Genomic DNA, 16,804 nt, shown 5'->3' with positions numbered 1-16,804 from the left:
AAAATGAAACGACATTTCCAGAAACATGTCTTTTGAGTGTTGATGAACGTGTTAGGTACGAAAGTTATAAAAAGCATTTAAAGCTACCTATATGAAAGAACAACACAACAAAAAATTTATCTTTTGGGTATTTTCAGCTACTTACGTACTATAACGCTGAGATGTATGCAAAACACCCTTTATTACCATAAACATTTTTTTTTCTTTTTACATATAAAAAGAAACATAAATGCATGCAAAATACTTTGCAAGGAGAAACGAAAAGACATTAGAAGAAACTTTTATTATGAGTGTTTTTTTTTTATTTCTAAGGTACCAAGACCTATTTGACCTATTTGAAGGCCACTCTATATAGAGAAAAGAACAAGATTACAAAAATGTGCTTTTTGAGTGTTTTTCACATTGTTAGGTAAGAAAACACTCTATAAAGAGTGTTGTTTGTGGGTTTTAGCTTTTTCATACATAACGAACTTAAAAAAAAACTCATAATACACGTTTCTCGTAACAACCTTTCATTTTCAAAACAGGGATTTTTGCATGTATTTAGGCGTTTTTATAGGTAACATGATCAAAAACACTCAAAATACATGTTTCTGGTAATGTTATTCTGTTTCTCCACAAAGGGTGTTTTGCATGCGCTTTAGCGTTTTAGTATGTAAGAAGCTCAAAAACACGTAAAGGCAGGTTCTTGGTAAAAGTTGGTTTTATTCCCTTGTAATATGATTGCCCTCCTTTTTACTGCTTTATTGCCTATCACGCTCAAAAACACTCAAAAGACACTTTTCTGGTATTGTCATTTTTTTCCCACATAAAGCTAGTTTTGCATGCAATTTGGGGTTTTGGTAACTAAGAATGTCAAAAGCACTCAAAATACACGCATTTGGTAAGGTTGTTCTGTAATCTTAATTAAGAGCGTTATTCCTGAGTTTCAGCATTTTGGTATCTAAGAAAATTCTTTATATACACGAGTTTTTGCGTTTTTTGCCTTGTGGTTCTTGTGAAATTATAAATAAATCATTATACACGTTTCTCGTAATGTCCTTTTGTATCCCAATATAGAGTGCTTTCCATCCATTTTCGCTTTTTTTGTAGGTAAGAAGCTCAAAAACATTCATAATATACCTTTTCGTAATATTATTCTATTTCTTCATATTCGTTGGTTTGCATCCGTTTTAGCGTTTTTCTACGTAAAACACTAAAAAAACACTTTTTCAGTAATTTTGTGATGGATTCCCATTTTGAGTGACTTCCATATTATTTATCGTTTTGGTGCCTAACATGCTGAAAAAACACTCAAAAGACAGGTTTTTGGTAAAGTCGTTTAATTTCCCAATATAGGTGGCTTTGCATGCACTTTAGGGTTTGGTACATAACAGTCCGAAAAAAAGCTATAATTAACTTTTTTTTCATAATATTCTTTTTTCACATAATTTTCCTGAATTTTGCCACAATTTTGGCATCTCGGTACCTATGAAGATTAATAAAAAAAAAATTATTTTTTTTCTCTCTAAAGAGTGTTATTTTTTGGGTTTTAGCTTTTTGGTACTCATAATACACGTTTCTCGAAATGTTCTTTCGTTTCCCAAACATAAGGTTCTTTGCATGTATTTAATTACCGTTTTTATAGGTAACATAATCAAAACCACTCAAAATACATGTTTTTGGTAATGTTATTCTGTTTCTCCATAAGGGGTGTTTTGCATGCGTTTTAGCGTTTTAGTATATAACAAGCTCAAAAGCACTTAAAGGCAAGTTCTTGGTAAAAGTTCGTTTTATTCCCATGTAATGTGATTGCTCTCCTTTTTAGTGATTTATTGCCTAACACGCTCAAAAAACACTCAAAAGACACTATTTTGGTAATGTCATTTTTTTCCCACATAAAGCTAGTTTCGCATGCAATTTAGGGTTTTGGTAACGAAGAATGTGAAAAACACTCAAAATACACGCATTTTTAGCTTTTTGGTACTTAAAGAACTTAATAACACTCATAATACACGTTTCTTGTAATGTCCTTTCGTTTCCCAAACATAGGGTTCTTTGCATGTATTTAAGCGTTTTTATAGGTAACATGATCAAAAATACTCAAAATACATGTCTTTGGTAATGTTATTCTGTTCTCCATAAAGGGTGTTTTGCATGCGTTTTAGCGTTTTGGTAAGTAAGGAGGTCAAGAACACTTAAAGGCAAGTTCTTGGTAAAAGTTGGATTTATTCCTATGTAATGTGATTGCCCTGCATTTTAGTGCTTTATTGCTTAACACGTTCAAAAACCCTTAAAAGACACTTTTCTGTAAATGTCTTTTTTTTCACAAAAAGCTAGTTTCACTTGCAATTTGGGGTTTTGGTAACCAAGAATGTGAATAACACTCAAAATACACGCATTTGGTAAGGTTGTTCTGTTTCTCAAGTAAGAGTGTTGTTCAGGAGTTTCAGCATTTTGGTATCTAAGAAACTTCTCCATATACACGAGTTTTTGCGTTTTTTGCTATGTGGTTCTTGTGAAACTATGAATTACTCATTATACACGTTTCTCGTAATGTCTTTTCTTTCCCAATAGAGAGTGCTTTGCATCCATTTTCGCGTTTTTTTTTTTTTGTTGGTAACAAACTCAAAAATACTTAAAATATACCTTTTTGGTAATGTTATTCTATTTCTTCATATTGGTTGGTTTGCATCCGTTTTAGCGTTTTTCTACGTAAAACACTGAAAAGACACGTTTTCATTAATTTTGTTTTGGATTCCCATATACAGTGACTTCCATATTATTTATCGTTTTGGTGTCTAGCATGCTGAAAACACTCAGAAGACAGTTTTCTTTTAAAGTCATTTAATTTCCCCATACAGATGGCTTTGCATGCATTTTAGTGTTTGGTACATAACAGTCCGAAAAAAGGGCTAAAATTATTTTTTTTGATAATGTTCTTTTTTCACATAATTTCTCTTGAATTTTTCCCACAAAATGAATTTTCCTTGTTTTACGTAGAAAAACGCTAAAAAGGATGCAAATTAACCAATATCAAGAAATACAATAAGATTACCAAAAAGGTATATTTTTAGTGTTTTTGAGCTTTTTACTTACAAAAAACGCAAAAATGGATGAAAACCTCTCTATATTGATTAACAAAAGGACATTACGAGAAACGTTTATAATGAGTGTTTTATAGATTCTCAAGAACCACAAGGCAAAAAACGCAAAAATTCGTATATATGGAGATACCAAAATGCTGAAACTCCTGAATAACACTCTTGATTGAGAAACAGAACAACCTTGCCAAATGCGTGTATTTTGAGTGTTTTACACATTCTTAGTTACCAAAACCAAAAAATTGCATGTGAAAGTAGCTTTATGTGGGAAAAAGTTGACATTACCAAAAAAGTGTCTTATTTTTTTTTTTTTTAGCATGATAGGCAATAATGCACTAAAAAGCAGGGCAATCACATTACATGGGAATAAAACCAACTTTTACCAAGAACTTGCATTTAAGTGTTTTTGAGCTCCTTATATACCAAAATGCTAAAACGTATGCAAAACACCCTTTATGGAGAAACAGAATAACATTACCAAAAACATTTATTTTGAGTGTTTTTCATCATGTTACCTATAAAAGCGCTTAAGTACATGGAAAGAACCTTATGTTTGGGAAACGAAAGGACATTTCTAGAAACGTGTATTATGAGTGTTTTTAAGTTTTTTAAGTACCAAAAAGCTAAAACTCACAAATAACACTCTTTATAGAGAAAAAATAAAAAAATAAAAAAATAGGATTTCTTTTTGTTATTCATCTTCATAGGTACCGATATGCAAAAATTCTGGCAAAATTCAGATAAATTATATAAAAAAAGAACATTATTAAAAAAAGTTTATTTTAGCTTTTTTTTCGGACTTATGTACCAAACCCTAAAATGCATGCAAAGCCACCTATATGGAGAAATTAAACGACTTTACCAGAAACCTGTCTTTTGAGTGTTTTTCAGCTTGTTAGGCACCAAAACGATAAATAATATGGAAGTCACTCTATATGGGAATCCAAAACAAAATTACTGAAAACGTGTTTTTTCAGTGTTTTACGTAGAAAAACGCTAAAACGGATGCAAACCAACGAATATGAAGAAATAGAACAACATTACCAAAAAGGTATATTTTAAGTGTTTTTCAGCTAGTTATCAACAAAAAAAAAAAAAAAAAACGCGAAAATGGATGCAAAGCGGTCTATATAAGGAAACAAAAAGACATTACGAGAAACGTGGATAATAAGTGTTTTATAGTTTCACAAGAACCACAAGGAAAAAAACGCAAAAACTCGTGTATATGGAGAAGTTTCTTAGATACCAAAATGCTGAAACTCCTGAATAACACTCTTAATTGAGAAACAGAATAACCTCTCCAAATGCGTGTATTTTGAGTGTTTTTCACATTCTTAGTTACCAAAACCCCAAATTTTATGTGAAAGTAGCTTTATGTGGGAAAAAAATGACATTACCAGAAAAGTGTCTTTTGAGTGTTTTTGAGCGTGTTAGGCAATAAAGCACTAAAAAGGAAATAAAACCAACATTTACCAAGAACTTGCCTTTAAGTGTTTTTGAGCCCCTTATATACCAAAACGCTAAAACGCATGGAAAATACCCTTTATGGAAAAACAGATTAACATTACCAAAAACATGTATTTTCAGTGTTTTTGATTATGTTACCTCTAAAAACGCTTAAATACATGCAAAGAACCCTATGTCTGGGAAAAGAGAGGACATTACGAGAAACGTGTATTATGAGTGTTTTTAAGTTCCGTAAGTACCAAAAAGCTAAAACCTCTTTATAGAGAGAAAAAAAAAAATTAATTAATTAAAAAAATTGATTTTTTTTTCTTCTTCATAGGTACCGAGATTCTAAAATTCTGGCAAAATTCAGGGAAATTATGTGAAAAAAGAACATTATCAAAAAAGTTAATTTAGCTTTTTTTCAGACTTATTTACCAAACCTTAAAGTGCTTGGAAAGTTAACTATATGAGGAAATTAAATGACTTGACGAGAAACCTGTGTTGTGAGTGTTTTTCAGCATGTTACTCACCAAAACAATAAATAATATGGAAGTCATTCTATGTGGAAATCCAAAACAAAATTACTGAAAACGTGTCTTTTCCGTGTTTTACGTAGAAAAACGTTAAAACGGATGCAAACCAACCAATATGAAGAAATAGAATAACAATACCAAAAAGGTACATTTTGAGTGTTTTTGAGCTCTTTATTTACAAAAAACGCGAAAATGGATGCAAAGCTCTCTATATTGGTTAACAAAAGGACATTACGAGAAATGTGTATAATGAGTGTTTTATAGATTCTGAAGAACCACAAGGCAAAAAACGCAAAAAACTCGTATATATGGAGAAGTTTCTTAGATACCAAAATGCTGAAACTCCTGAACAACACTCTTAATTGAGAAACAGAACAACCTTACCAAATGCGTGTATTTTAAGTGTTTTTCACATTCCTAGTTACCAAAACCCCAAATTCCATGTGAAAGTAGCTTTATGTGGGGAAAAAAATGGCATTACCAGAAAAGTGTTTTTTAAGTGTTTTTTTTTTTTTTAGCATGATAGGCAATAAAGCAATGAAAAGCAAGGCAATCACATTACATGGGAATAAAACCAACTTTTACCAAGAACTTGCCCTTAAGTGTTTTTGAGCTCCTTATATACCAAAACGCTAAAAAAAAAGCATGCAAAACACCCTATATGGAGAGACATCATAACATTACCAAAAACATGTATTTTGAGTGTTTTTGATCATGTTACCTATAAAAGCGCTTAAGTACATGCAAAGAACCTTATGTTTGAGAAACGAAAGAACATGCGAGAAACGTGTATTATGAGTGTTTTTAAGTTCTTTAAGTACCAAAAAGCTAAAATCCACAAATAACACTCTTTATAGAGATAAAAATAAATCAATCAAAAAATAGGAATTTTTCTTTTTTTTTTTTTTTGTTATCTTCATAGGTACCAGGATGCCAAAATTCTGGAAAAATTCAGGGAAATTATATGAAAAAAGAACATTATGAAAAAAAGTTAATTTTATCTTTTTTTTTCGGACTGTCACTCTATATGGGAATCCAAAACAATATTACTGAAAACGTGTTTTTTCAGTGTTTTACGTAGAAAAACGCTAAAACGGATGCAAACCAACGAATATGAAGAAATAGAACAACATTACCAAAAAAATATATTTTAAGTGTTATTCAGCTAGTTATCAACAAAAAAAAAAAAAAACGCGAAAATGGATGCAAAGCAGTCTATATAAGGAAACAAAAAGACATTACGAGAAACGTGTATAATAAGTGTTTTATAGTTTCACAAGAACCACAAGGAAAATAACGCAAAAACTCGTGTATATGGAGAAGTTTCTTAGATACCAAAATGCTGAAACTCCTGAATAACACTCTTAATTGAGAAACAGAACAACCTTACCAAATGCGTGTATTTTGAGTGTTTTTCACATTCTTAGTTACCAAAACCCCAAATTTTATGTGAAAGTAGCTTTATGTGGGAAAAAAATGACATTACCAGAAAAGTGTCTTTTGAGTGTTTTTGAGCGTGTTAGGCAATAAAGCACTAAAAAGGAAATAAAACCAACTTTTACCAAGAAATTGCCTTTAAGTGTTTTTGAGCCCCTTATATACCAAAACGTTAAAATGCATGGAAAACACCCTTTATGGAAAAACAGATTAACATTACCAAAAACATGTATTTTCAGTGTTTTTGATTACTGTATGTTACCTCTAAAAACGCTTAAATACATGCAAAGAACCCTATGTCTGGGAAAAGAGAGGACATTACGAGAAACGTGTATTATGAGTGTTTTTAAGTTCCGTAAGTACCAAAAAGCTAAAACCTCTTTATAGAGAGAAAAAAAAAAAAATAATTAATTAAAAAAAATTATTTTTTTTTCTTCTTCATAGGTACTGAGATTCTAAAATTCTGGCAAAATTCAGGGAAATTATGTGAAAAAAGAACATTATCAAAAATTTAATTTAGCTTTTTTTCAGACTTATTTACCAAACCTTAAAGTGCTTGGAAAGCTAACTATATGAGGAAATTAAATGACTTGACGAGAAATCTGTGTTGTGAGTGTTTTTCAGCATGTTACTCACCAAAACAATAAATAATATGGAAGTCATTCTATGTGGGAATCCAAAACAAAATTACTGAAAACGTGTCTTTTCCGTGTTTTACGTAGAAAAACGCTAAAACGGATGCAAACCAACCAATATGAAGAAATAGAATAACAATACCAAAAAGGTATATTTTGAGTGTTTTTGAGCTCTTTACTTACAAAAAACGCGAAAATGGATGCAAAGCTCTCTATATTGGTTAACAAAAGGACATTACGAGAAATGTGTATAATGAGTGTTTTATAGATTCTGAAGAACCACAAGGCAAAAAACGCAAAAAACTCGTATATATGGAGAAGTTTCTTAGATACCAAAATGCTGAAACTCCTGAATAACACTCTTAATTGAGAAACAGAACAACCTTACCAAATGCGTGTATTTTGAGTGTTTTTCACATTCCTAGTTACCAAAACCCCAAATTGCAAGTGAAAGTAGCTTTATGTGGGGAAAAAAATGGCATTACCAGAAAAGTGTCTTTTAAGTGTTTTTTTTTTTTTTTTTAGCATGATAGGCAATAAAGCAATAAAAAGCAGGGCAATTACATTACATGGGAATAAAACCAACTTTTACCAAGAACTTGCCTTTAAGTGTTTTTGAGCTCCTTATATACCAAAACGCTAAAAAAAAAAGCATGCAAAACACCCTATATGGAGAGACATCATAACATTACCAAAAACATGTATTTTGAGTGTTTTTGATCATGTTACCTATAAAAGCGCTTAAGTACATGCAAAGAACCTTATATTTGAGAAACGAAAGAACATTGCGAGAAACGTGTATTATGAGTGTTTTTAAGTTCTTTAAGTACCAAAAAGCTAAAATCCACAAATAACACTCTTTATAGAGAAAAAAATAAATAAAAAAAAAAATAGGAATTTTTTCTTTTGTTACTCATCTTCATAGGTACCAGGATGCCAAAATTCTGGAAAAATTCAGGGAAATTATATGAAAAAAGAACATTATGAAGAAAAGTTAATTTTATCTTTTTTTTTTCGGACTGTTATGTACCAAAGCCTAAAGTGCATCCAAAGAAATTAAACGATTTTACCAGAAACGTGTCTTTTGAGTGTTTTTCAGCATGTTAGGCACAAAACGATAAATAATATGGAAGTCACTCAAAATGGGAATCCATCACAAAATTACTGAAAAAAGTGTCTTTTAAGTGTTTTACGTAGAAAAACGCTAAACCGGATGCAAACCAACGAATATCAAGAAATAGAATAATATAACCAAAAAGGTATATTTTTTATGTTTTTGGGTTCTTACCTTCAAAAAATGCGAAAATGTGAAAGCACTCTATATTGGGATACAAAAAGGACATTACGAGAAATGTGTATAATGAGTGTTTTATAGTTTCACAAGAACCACAAGGCAAAAAACGCAAAAACTCGTGTATATAAAGAATTTTCTTAGATACCAAAATGCTGAAACTCAGGAATAACACTCTTAATTAAGAATACAGAACAACTTTACCAAATGCGTGTATTTTGAGTGCTTTTCACATTCTTAGTTACCAAAACCCCAAATTGCATGCGAAACTAGCTTTATGTGGGAAAAAATGACATTACCAAAAAGTTTTTGAGCGTGATAGGCAATAAAGCAGTAAAATGCACGGCAATCACATTACATGGGAATAAAACGAACTTTTACCAAGAACTTGCCTTTAAGTGTTTTTGAGCTCCTTACATACCAAAACGCTAAAAAGCATGGAAAACACCCTTTATGGAGAAACAGAATAACATTACCAAAAAACATGTCTTTTGAGTGTTTTTCATCATGTTACCTATAAAAAAAGCTAAAATACATGGAAAGAACTCTATGTTTGGAAAATAAAAGGACGTCACGAGAAACGTGTATTATGGGTTTTTTTTAAGTTCGTTAAGTATGAAAAAGCTAAAACCCACAAATAACACTCTTTATAGAGTGTTTTCGTACCTAACAATGTGAAAAACACTCAAAAAGCACATTTTTGGTAATCTTGTTTTTTTCTCCATATAGAGTGTTCTTCAATGCGTCAAATAGGTCTTGGTACCTAAGAAATAAAAAAAAAAAAAAACACTTATTATAAAAGTTTCTTCTAATGTCTTTTCGTTTCCTCATGCAAAGTATTTTGCATGCATTTATGTTTCTTTTTACATATAAAAAGAAAAAAAATTGTTTATGGTAATAAAGGGTGTTTTGCATACATCTCAGCGTTATGGTACGTAAGTACCTGAAAATACCCAAAAGATAAATTTTTGGTTGACTTGTTCTTTCCATGCTTTTTATAACTTTGGTACCTAACAACAACAATCGACATTCAATATAGAGTGCTTTCCATCCATTTTCGCATTTTTTGAAGGTAAGAAGCTCAAAAACATTAAAAATATACCTTTTTGGTAATATTATTCTATTTCTTCATATTCGTTGGTTTGCATCCGGTTTAGCGTTTTTCTACGTAAAATACTTAAAAGACACTTTTTTCAGTAATTTTGTGATGGATTCCCATTTTGAGTGACTTCCGTATTATTTATCGTTTTGGTGCCTAACATGCTGAAAAACACTCAAAAGACAGGTTTCCGGTAAAATATAGGAGGCTTTGGATGCACTTTAGGGTTTGGTACATAACAGTCCGAAAAAAAAAGATAAAATTAACTTTTTTTCATAAGGTTCTTTTTTCACATAATTTCCCTGAATTTTTCCAGAATTTGGCATCTCAGTACCTATGAAGATGAATAACAAAAAAAAAAATTCCTATTTTTTTTATTTATTTATTTTTTCTCTATAAAGAGTGTTATTTGTGGGTTTTAGCTTTTTGGTACTTAAAGAACTTAAAAACACTCACACTACACGTTTCTCGAAATGTTCTTTCGTTTCTCAAACATAAGGTTCTTTGCATGTAATTAAGCGCTTTTATAGGTAACATGATCAAAAACACTCAAAATACATGTTTTTGGTAATGTTATGATGTTTCTCCATAGAGGGTGTTTTGCATGCTTTTTTTTAGCGTTTTAGTATATAAGGAGCTCAAAAACACTTAAAGGCAAGTTCTTGGTAAAAGTTGGTTTTATTTCCATGTAATGTGATTGTCCTGCTTTTTAGTGCATTATTGCCTATCATGCTAAAAAAAAACACTTAAAAGACACTTTTCTGGTAATGTCAATTTTTTCCCACATAAAGCTACTTTCACATGCAATTTGGGGTTTTGGTAACTAAGAATGTGAAAACACTCAAAATACATGCATTTGGCAAGGTTGTTCTGTTTCTCAATTAAAAGTGTTATTCAAGAGTTTCAACATTTTGGTATCTCCATATATACGAGTTTTTGCGTTTTTTGCCTTGTGGTTCTTGAGAATCTATAAAACACTCATTATACACGTTTCTCGTAAAGTCCTTTTGTTAACCAATATAGAGAGGTTTGCATCCATTTTCGCGTTTTTTGTAAGTAAAAGGCTCAAAAACACTAAAAATATACCTTTTTAGTAATCTTATTCTATTTCTTCATATTGGTTGGTTTGCATCCGTTTTAGCGTTTTTTCTACATAAAACAAGGAAAAGACATTACGTGGGAAAAATTACAGAGAAATTATGTGAAAAAAGAACATTATCAAAAAAGTTAATTTTAGCTTTTTTTCGGACTGTTATGTACCAAACCCTAAAGTGCATGCAAAGCCATCTGTATGGGGAAATTAAACGACTTTACAAGAAAACTGTCATTTGAGTGTTTTTCAGCATGCTAGACACCAAAACGATAAATAATATGGAAGTCACTGTATATGGGAATGCAAAACAAAATTACTGAAAACGTGTCTTTTCAGTGTTTTACGTAGAAAAACGCTAAAACGGATGCAAACCAACCAATATGAAGAAATAGAATAACATTACCAAAAAGGTATATTTTAAGTGTTTTTTGAGCTTGTTACCAACAAAAAAAAAAAAAAACGCGAAAATGGATGCAAAGCATTCTATATTGGGAAACAAAAAGACATTACGAGAAACGTGTATAATGAGTGTTTTATAGTTTCACAAGAACCACAAGGCAAAAAACGCAAAAACTCGTGTATATGGAGAAGTTTCTTAGATACCAAAATGCTGAAAATCCTGAATAACACTCTTAATTGAGAAACAGAACAACCTTACTAAATGCACATTTAGGTAATAATTTTCCCATTCTTAGTTACCAAAACCCCAAATTTCAAGCGAAACTAGCTTTATGTGGGAAAAAAAAGTGACATTACCAGAATAGTGTCTTTTGAGTGTTTTTGAGCGTGTTAGGCAATAAAGCACTAAAAAGGAGAGCAACCATATTACATGGGAATAAAACCAACTTTTACCAAGAACTTGCTTTTAAGTGTTTTTGAGCTCCTCATATACCAAAACGCTAAAACGCATGCAAAACCCCCCTTACGGAGAAACAGAATAACATTACCAAAAACATGTGTTTTGAGTGTTTTTGATTATGTTACCTATAAAAACGCTAATTAAATACATGCAAAGAACCTTATGTTTGGGAAACGAAAGAACATTTCGAGAAACGTGTATTATGAGTGTTTTTAATTTTTTTTAAGTACCAAAAAGCTAAAACCCAAAAAATAACACTCTTTAGAGAGAAAATAAATAAATAATAAAATTGCATTTTTTTTTTTTTTGTTATTCGTCTTCATAGGTACCGAGATGCCAAAATTGTGGCAAAATTTAGGAAAATTATATGAAAAAGAATATTATGAATTAAAGTTAATTTTAGCTTTTTTTCGGACTGTTATGTACCAAATCCTAAAGTCCATGCAAAGCCACCTATATTGGAAAATTAAACAACTTTACCAAAAACCTGTCTTTTGAGTGTTTTTCAGCATGTTAGGCACCAAAATAATATGGAAGTCACTCAAATTGGGAATTCATCATAAAATTACTGAAAAAGTGTCTTTTCAGTGTTTTACGTAGAAAAACGCTAAAACGGATGCAAATCAACGAATATGAAGAAATAGAATAATATTACGAAAAGGTATATTATGAATGTTTTTGAGCTTCTTACCTACGAAAAAAAAAAAAAGCGAAAATGGATGGAAAGCATTGGGATAGAAAAGGACATTACGAGAAACGTGTATAATGAGTGTTTTATAGTTTCACAAGAACCACAAGGCAAAAAACGCAAAAACTGTTGTATATAAAGAATTTTCATAGATACCAAAATGCTGAAACTCAGAAATAACGCTCTTAATTAAGAATACAGAATAACCTTACCAAATGCATGTATTTTGAGTGCTTTTCACATTCTTAGTTACTAAAACCCCAAATTGCATGCGAAACTAGCTTTATGTGGGAAAAAAATGACATTACCAGAAAAGTGTCTTTTGAGTGTTTTTGAGCGTGATAGGCAATAAAGCACTAAAAAGCAGGGTAATGACATGACATGGGAATAAAACCAACTTTTACCAAGAACCTGCCTTTAAGTGTTTCTGAGCTCCTTACATATCAAAACGCTAAAACGCATGCGGAACACCCTTTATGGAGAAACAGAATAACATTACGAAAAACATGTTTTTTGAGTTTTTTTGATCATGTTACCTATAAAAAAAGCTTAAATACATGCAAAGAACCCTATGTTTGGAAAATGAAAGGACGTTACGGGAAACGTGTATTATGAGTTTTTTTTAAATTCGTTAAGTATGAAAAAGCTAAAACCCACAAATAACACTCTTTATAGAGTGTTTTCGTACCTAACAATGTGAAAAACACTCAAAAAATCACATTTTTGGTAATTTTGTTCTTTTCTCCATATAGAGTGCTCTTCAATGCGTCAAATAGGTCTTGGTAGCTAAGAAATAAAAAAAAACACTCATTATAAAAGTTTCTTCTAATATCTTTTCGTTTCCTCATGCAAAGGGTGTTTTGCATACATCTCAGCGTTATGGTACGTAAGTAGCTGAAAATACCCAAAAGAGAAATTTTTGGTTGTCTTATTCTTTCATATAGGTAGCTTTCAATTTTGTTTTTATAACTTTGGTACCTAACACGTTCATCAACACTCAAAAGACATGTTTCTGGAAATGTCGTTTCATCTCCCTATAGATGGTGCTCTGGCGGCATTTTGACGATTTGGTACATAAAATTGTGAAAAACACTCAAAATAAACGTTTTTGGTAATGTTCTGTTTCTCCATATACACTGGTACTAAACAGTTTTTGCGTTTGGTACCTAAGACGCTCAAACACTCTAATAATACATCTTTCTCGTAATGTCCTTTATTTTATCCATATTGGGTGATTTCCATGCATTTTGGCGTTTTTGTTACGTAACAATGTGAAAAAACTCAAAATATACGTTTTCGGTAATGTTCTTCTGTTTCTTCATATATAATGTTATACATGCGTTTGTGCATTTTGCTACCTAAGAATCTCAAAACACTGATAAATGAAGTGTCTTTTTATTTCTTTTCGTATCGCCATTTAGGAAACTTTGCATGCATTTTTGCTTTTTTTTTATAAGTAAGATTAAAAAAAAAACTCAAAATACACGTTTCTGGTAATGTTATTCTGTTTCTCCATAAAATGTGCTTTGCATGCATTTAAGCGTTTTGGTACGTAAGTAGCTATAAAATCTCTCAAAAGACACGGTTTTGGTAATGTTTTGCTTTTCCAAATAGAGAGTTTTCGTTGCTTTTTAGCGTTTTGGTATCTAATATTGTTGTGTTTCTCCAAAGAGAGTATTATTCATGCATTTTCGCGTTTTGGTACCTGAGAAGCTCAAAAACGCTCTTAATATAAGTTTCTCATAATGGCTTTGGTTACTTTTTATGTTTTTTTTTTTTTTTGTTAAGAAGCTCAAAACATTGAAACTACACTTTTTTTGGTAATGTTATTCAATTTTTCCAAAAAAAGCCGTTTTGGATGCGTTTAAGTGTTTTTGTATGTAAGTAGCTCATAAGCACTGAAATGAAAAGTTTTTTGTAATTTTTTGCTTTCTCCTATAGGGTGCTTTCCTTGGTTTTTAGCTTCTTGGTACCTAACACGCTCATAAACACTGAAAGGACATGTTTCTGGAAATGTTTCCTTTCCCCATAAAGTATGCTATGCATGCATTTTCGCGTTCCGGTACCTAATAACGTGGAAAAAAGCCTTAAAACACAAGTCTTGGTTAATCTTGTTCTGTTTCTCCATATAGAGTATTATTCATACGTTTTAGTGTTTTCGTACCTATGAAGCTCAATACCACTCAAATTACACGTTTCTTTTAATGTTTTTTTTTTTCCCTTTTATCGTATTTTATCGTTTTTCTACGTAACAGGCGCAAAATCTCTCAAAATGCATGTTTTTGGTAAAGCTGTTGAGTTTCTCCATAAAGTGTGTTTTGCAATCGTTTTAGTGGTTTGGTACGTAAGTAGCTCAAGACCATGTTTTCCCATTTACGGTACTTTCCATGCTTTTTAAGAGCTTTTTGTGCCTAACACACTCATAAACTCTCAAAAGACATGTTTCTAGAAATGTCGTTTATTTTCCCCATATCGGGTGCTTTGCATGCATTTTGGCGTTTTGATACATACCAACACTAAATACACTTAAAATACACGTTTTCTCCATACAGAATGCAAATCATACGTTTTATTGTTTTGGTACCTAATAAGTTAAAAAAAAAAAAAAAATCATAATACTGGTTTCTCTTAATGTCTTTTCGTTTTCTTATATAGGGTACTTTACATGCATTTTAACGCTTTTGTACATAACAAGCTCAAAAATCGCTAAAAATGCTCGTTTTTGGTAATGTTTTATGTTTCTGCAGGAAGGGTGTTTTGCATGTTTTATCGTTTTGGTACATTATAAATTTAAAAACTTCCAAACACGTGAAAAGTCACTTTGTTGGTTATTTCTTTTTCCCTTCCAACATAGTGCTCTTTTCATACTTCTTAGTGTTTTGGTGCCTAACGCGTAGAAACACTCTCAAAAGATAGGTATCCTGTAATGTCGTTTTGTGTCGTCTTTTAGAGGTCTTTGCATGTATTTTTGCGTTTTGGTACCTAATAATATGAAAACCACTCAAAATATATATTTTCATTCGTGTTGTTTTGTTTCTCCATATAGAATACTATTAAGGTGCCTTTGTGTTTGGTACCTAAAATGCTGAAAAGCTCTCATAATACACGTTTCTCGAAATGTCTTCGTTTCCCGGCATAGGGAACTTTGCATACATTTCGGCGTTATTCTACTTACATACCTCAAAAACACTAAAATTTTTTTTTTTTGTATTGTTATTTTGTTTTTCCATAAAGCGTGTTTTGCGTCTGTTCAAGAGTTTTGATATAGAAGTAGCTCAAAAACACACAAAAAAAATACTATTTTTTTTGTAATTTTGTTTTCTATTCCCATATAGGATGCTTTCCATTTTCATTTTTTTAGAGTTTTGGTGCCTAACACGCTCATAAACACTCAAAATTCACGTTTCTGGAAATTTCGTTTCGTTTCTCCCATAGATTGTACTTTGCATGAATTTCGACGTTTTCGTACATAACATTGTGAAAACAAACAAAATACACGTTTTTAGTAATGTTGCTCTGTTACTCCATATAGTGTGGCATTCTTGCATTTTCGTATTTTTCAACCTAATAAGGTGTAAAACACTTATAATATACGTTTCTCGTAATGTCTTTTCGTTTCCCCCATATTGGGAACTTTACATGAATTTTGAATTTTTTTACGTAATTAGCTTTAAAAAATAAAAATACACGTTTTCTTGTTTCTCCATAAAAGGTGTTTTGCATGCGCCTTTGCGTTTTAGCATGTAAGTAGCTCAAAACAATGAAAAGACTTTTTTGTAATGTTTTGTTTTCCCATGTATGGTTCTTTCCTTGCTTTTTAGGAATTTGGTACCTAATACGCTTACAAACACTGAAAAAAACACGTTTCTAAAAGTGTCGTATTTTCCCTCATATATGATGCTTTGCATGCATTTTAGCGTTTTTGTTTCTCCATATAGAGTGCTATTCACTCGCTTTAGCGTTTTGGTACCTAATAAGTTGAAAACACTCATACTGCACGTTTCTCGTAATGTACCAAGAAGGTAAAATGCATGAAAAACACCTTTAATGGAAAAACAGAATAATATCACCAAAAAGAAATCATTTGAGAGGTTTTGAGCTTGTTAGGAAGAAAAATGCCATAATGTATGCAAAGTATTCTATATGAAGAAAGAAAAAGACATTACGAGAAACGTGTATTATGAGTAAATTTGAGCTTCTTAGGTAGCAAAATGTGAAAACGCATGAATAGCACTCTGTATGGATAAACATAACAACATTACCAAAAACGTGTATTTTGAGTGTTTTTTCATATTGTTAGGTGCCAAAACGCCAAAATGTATGGAAGCCAACTAACTAACAAACGAAACTGAATTTAATGAAACGTGTCTTTTGAATGTTTATGAATCTGCTATGTACCAAAATGCTAAAAAGCATGGAAAGATCACCATATGGGAATAAAAAAACATTATCAAAAATATGTCTTCAATCTTTTTGAGCTTCTTACGTACCAAAACGCTAATACGTTTGCAAAACACTTTTTATGGAGAAACAGAATAAAATTGCCAAAAACAAGTATTTTATGTCTTTATGAGCTTGTTACATAAAAAAGGCAAAAATGCATGCAAAGTAACCTTTATGAGGAAATGAAACAATGT

The sequence above is a fragment of the Scylla paramamosain genome, chromosome 35 (genome assembly GCF_035594125.1).
Source record: "Scylla paramamosain isolate STU-SP2022 chromosome 35, ASM3559412v1, whole genome shotgun sequence".
In the NCBI taxonomy this organism is placed as follows: Eukaryota; Metazoa; Arthropoda; class Malacostraca; order Decapoda; family Portunidae; genus Scylla; species Scylla paramamosain.
The sequence above is the reverse complement of the archived record's forward strand: the minus strand, read 5'-3'. Positions refer to the sequence as shown.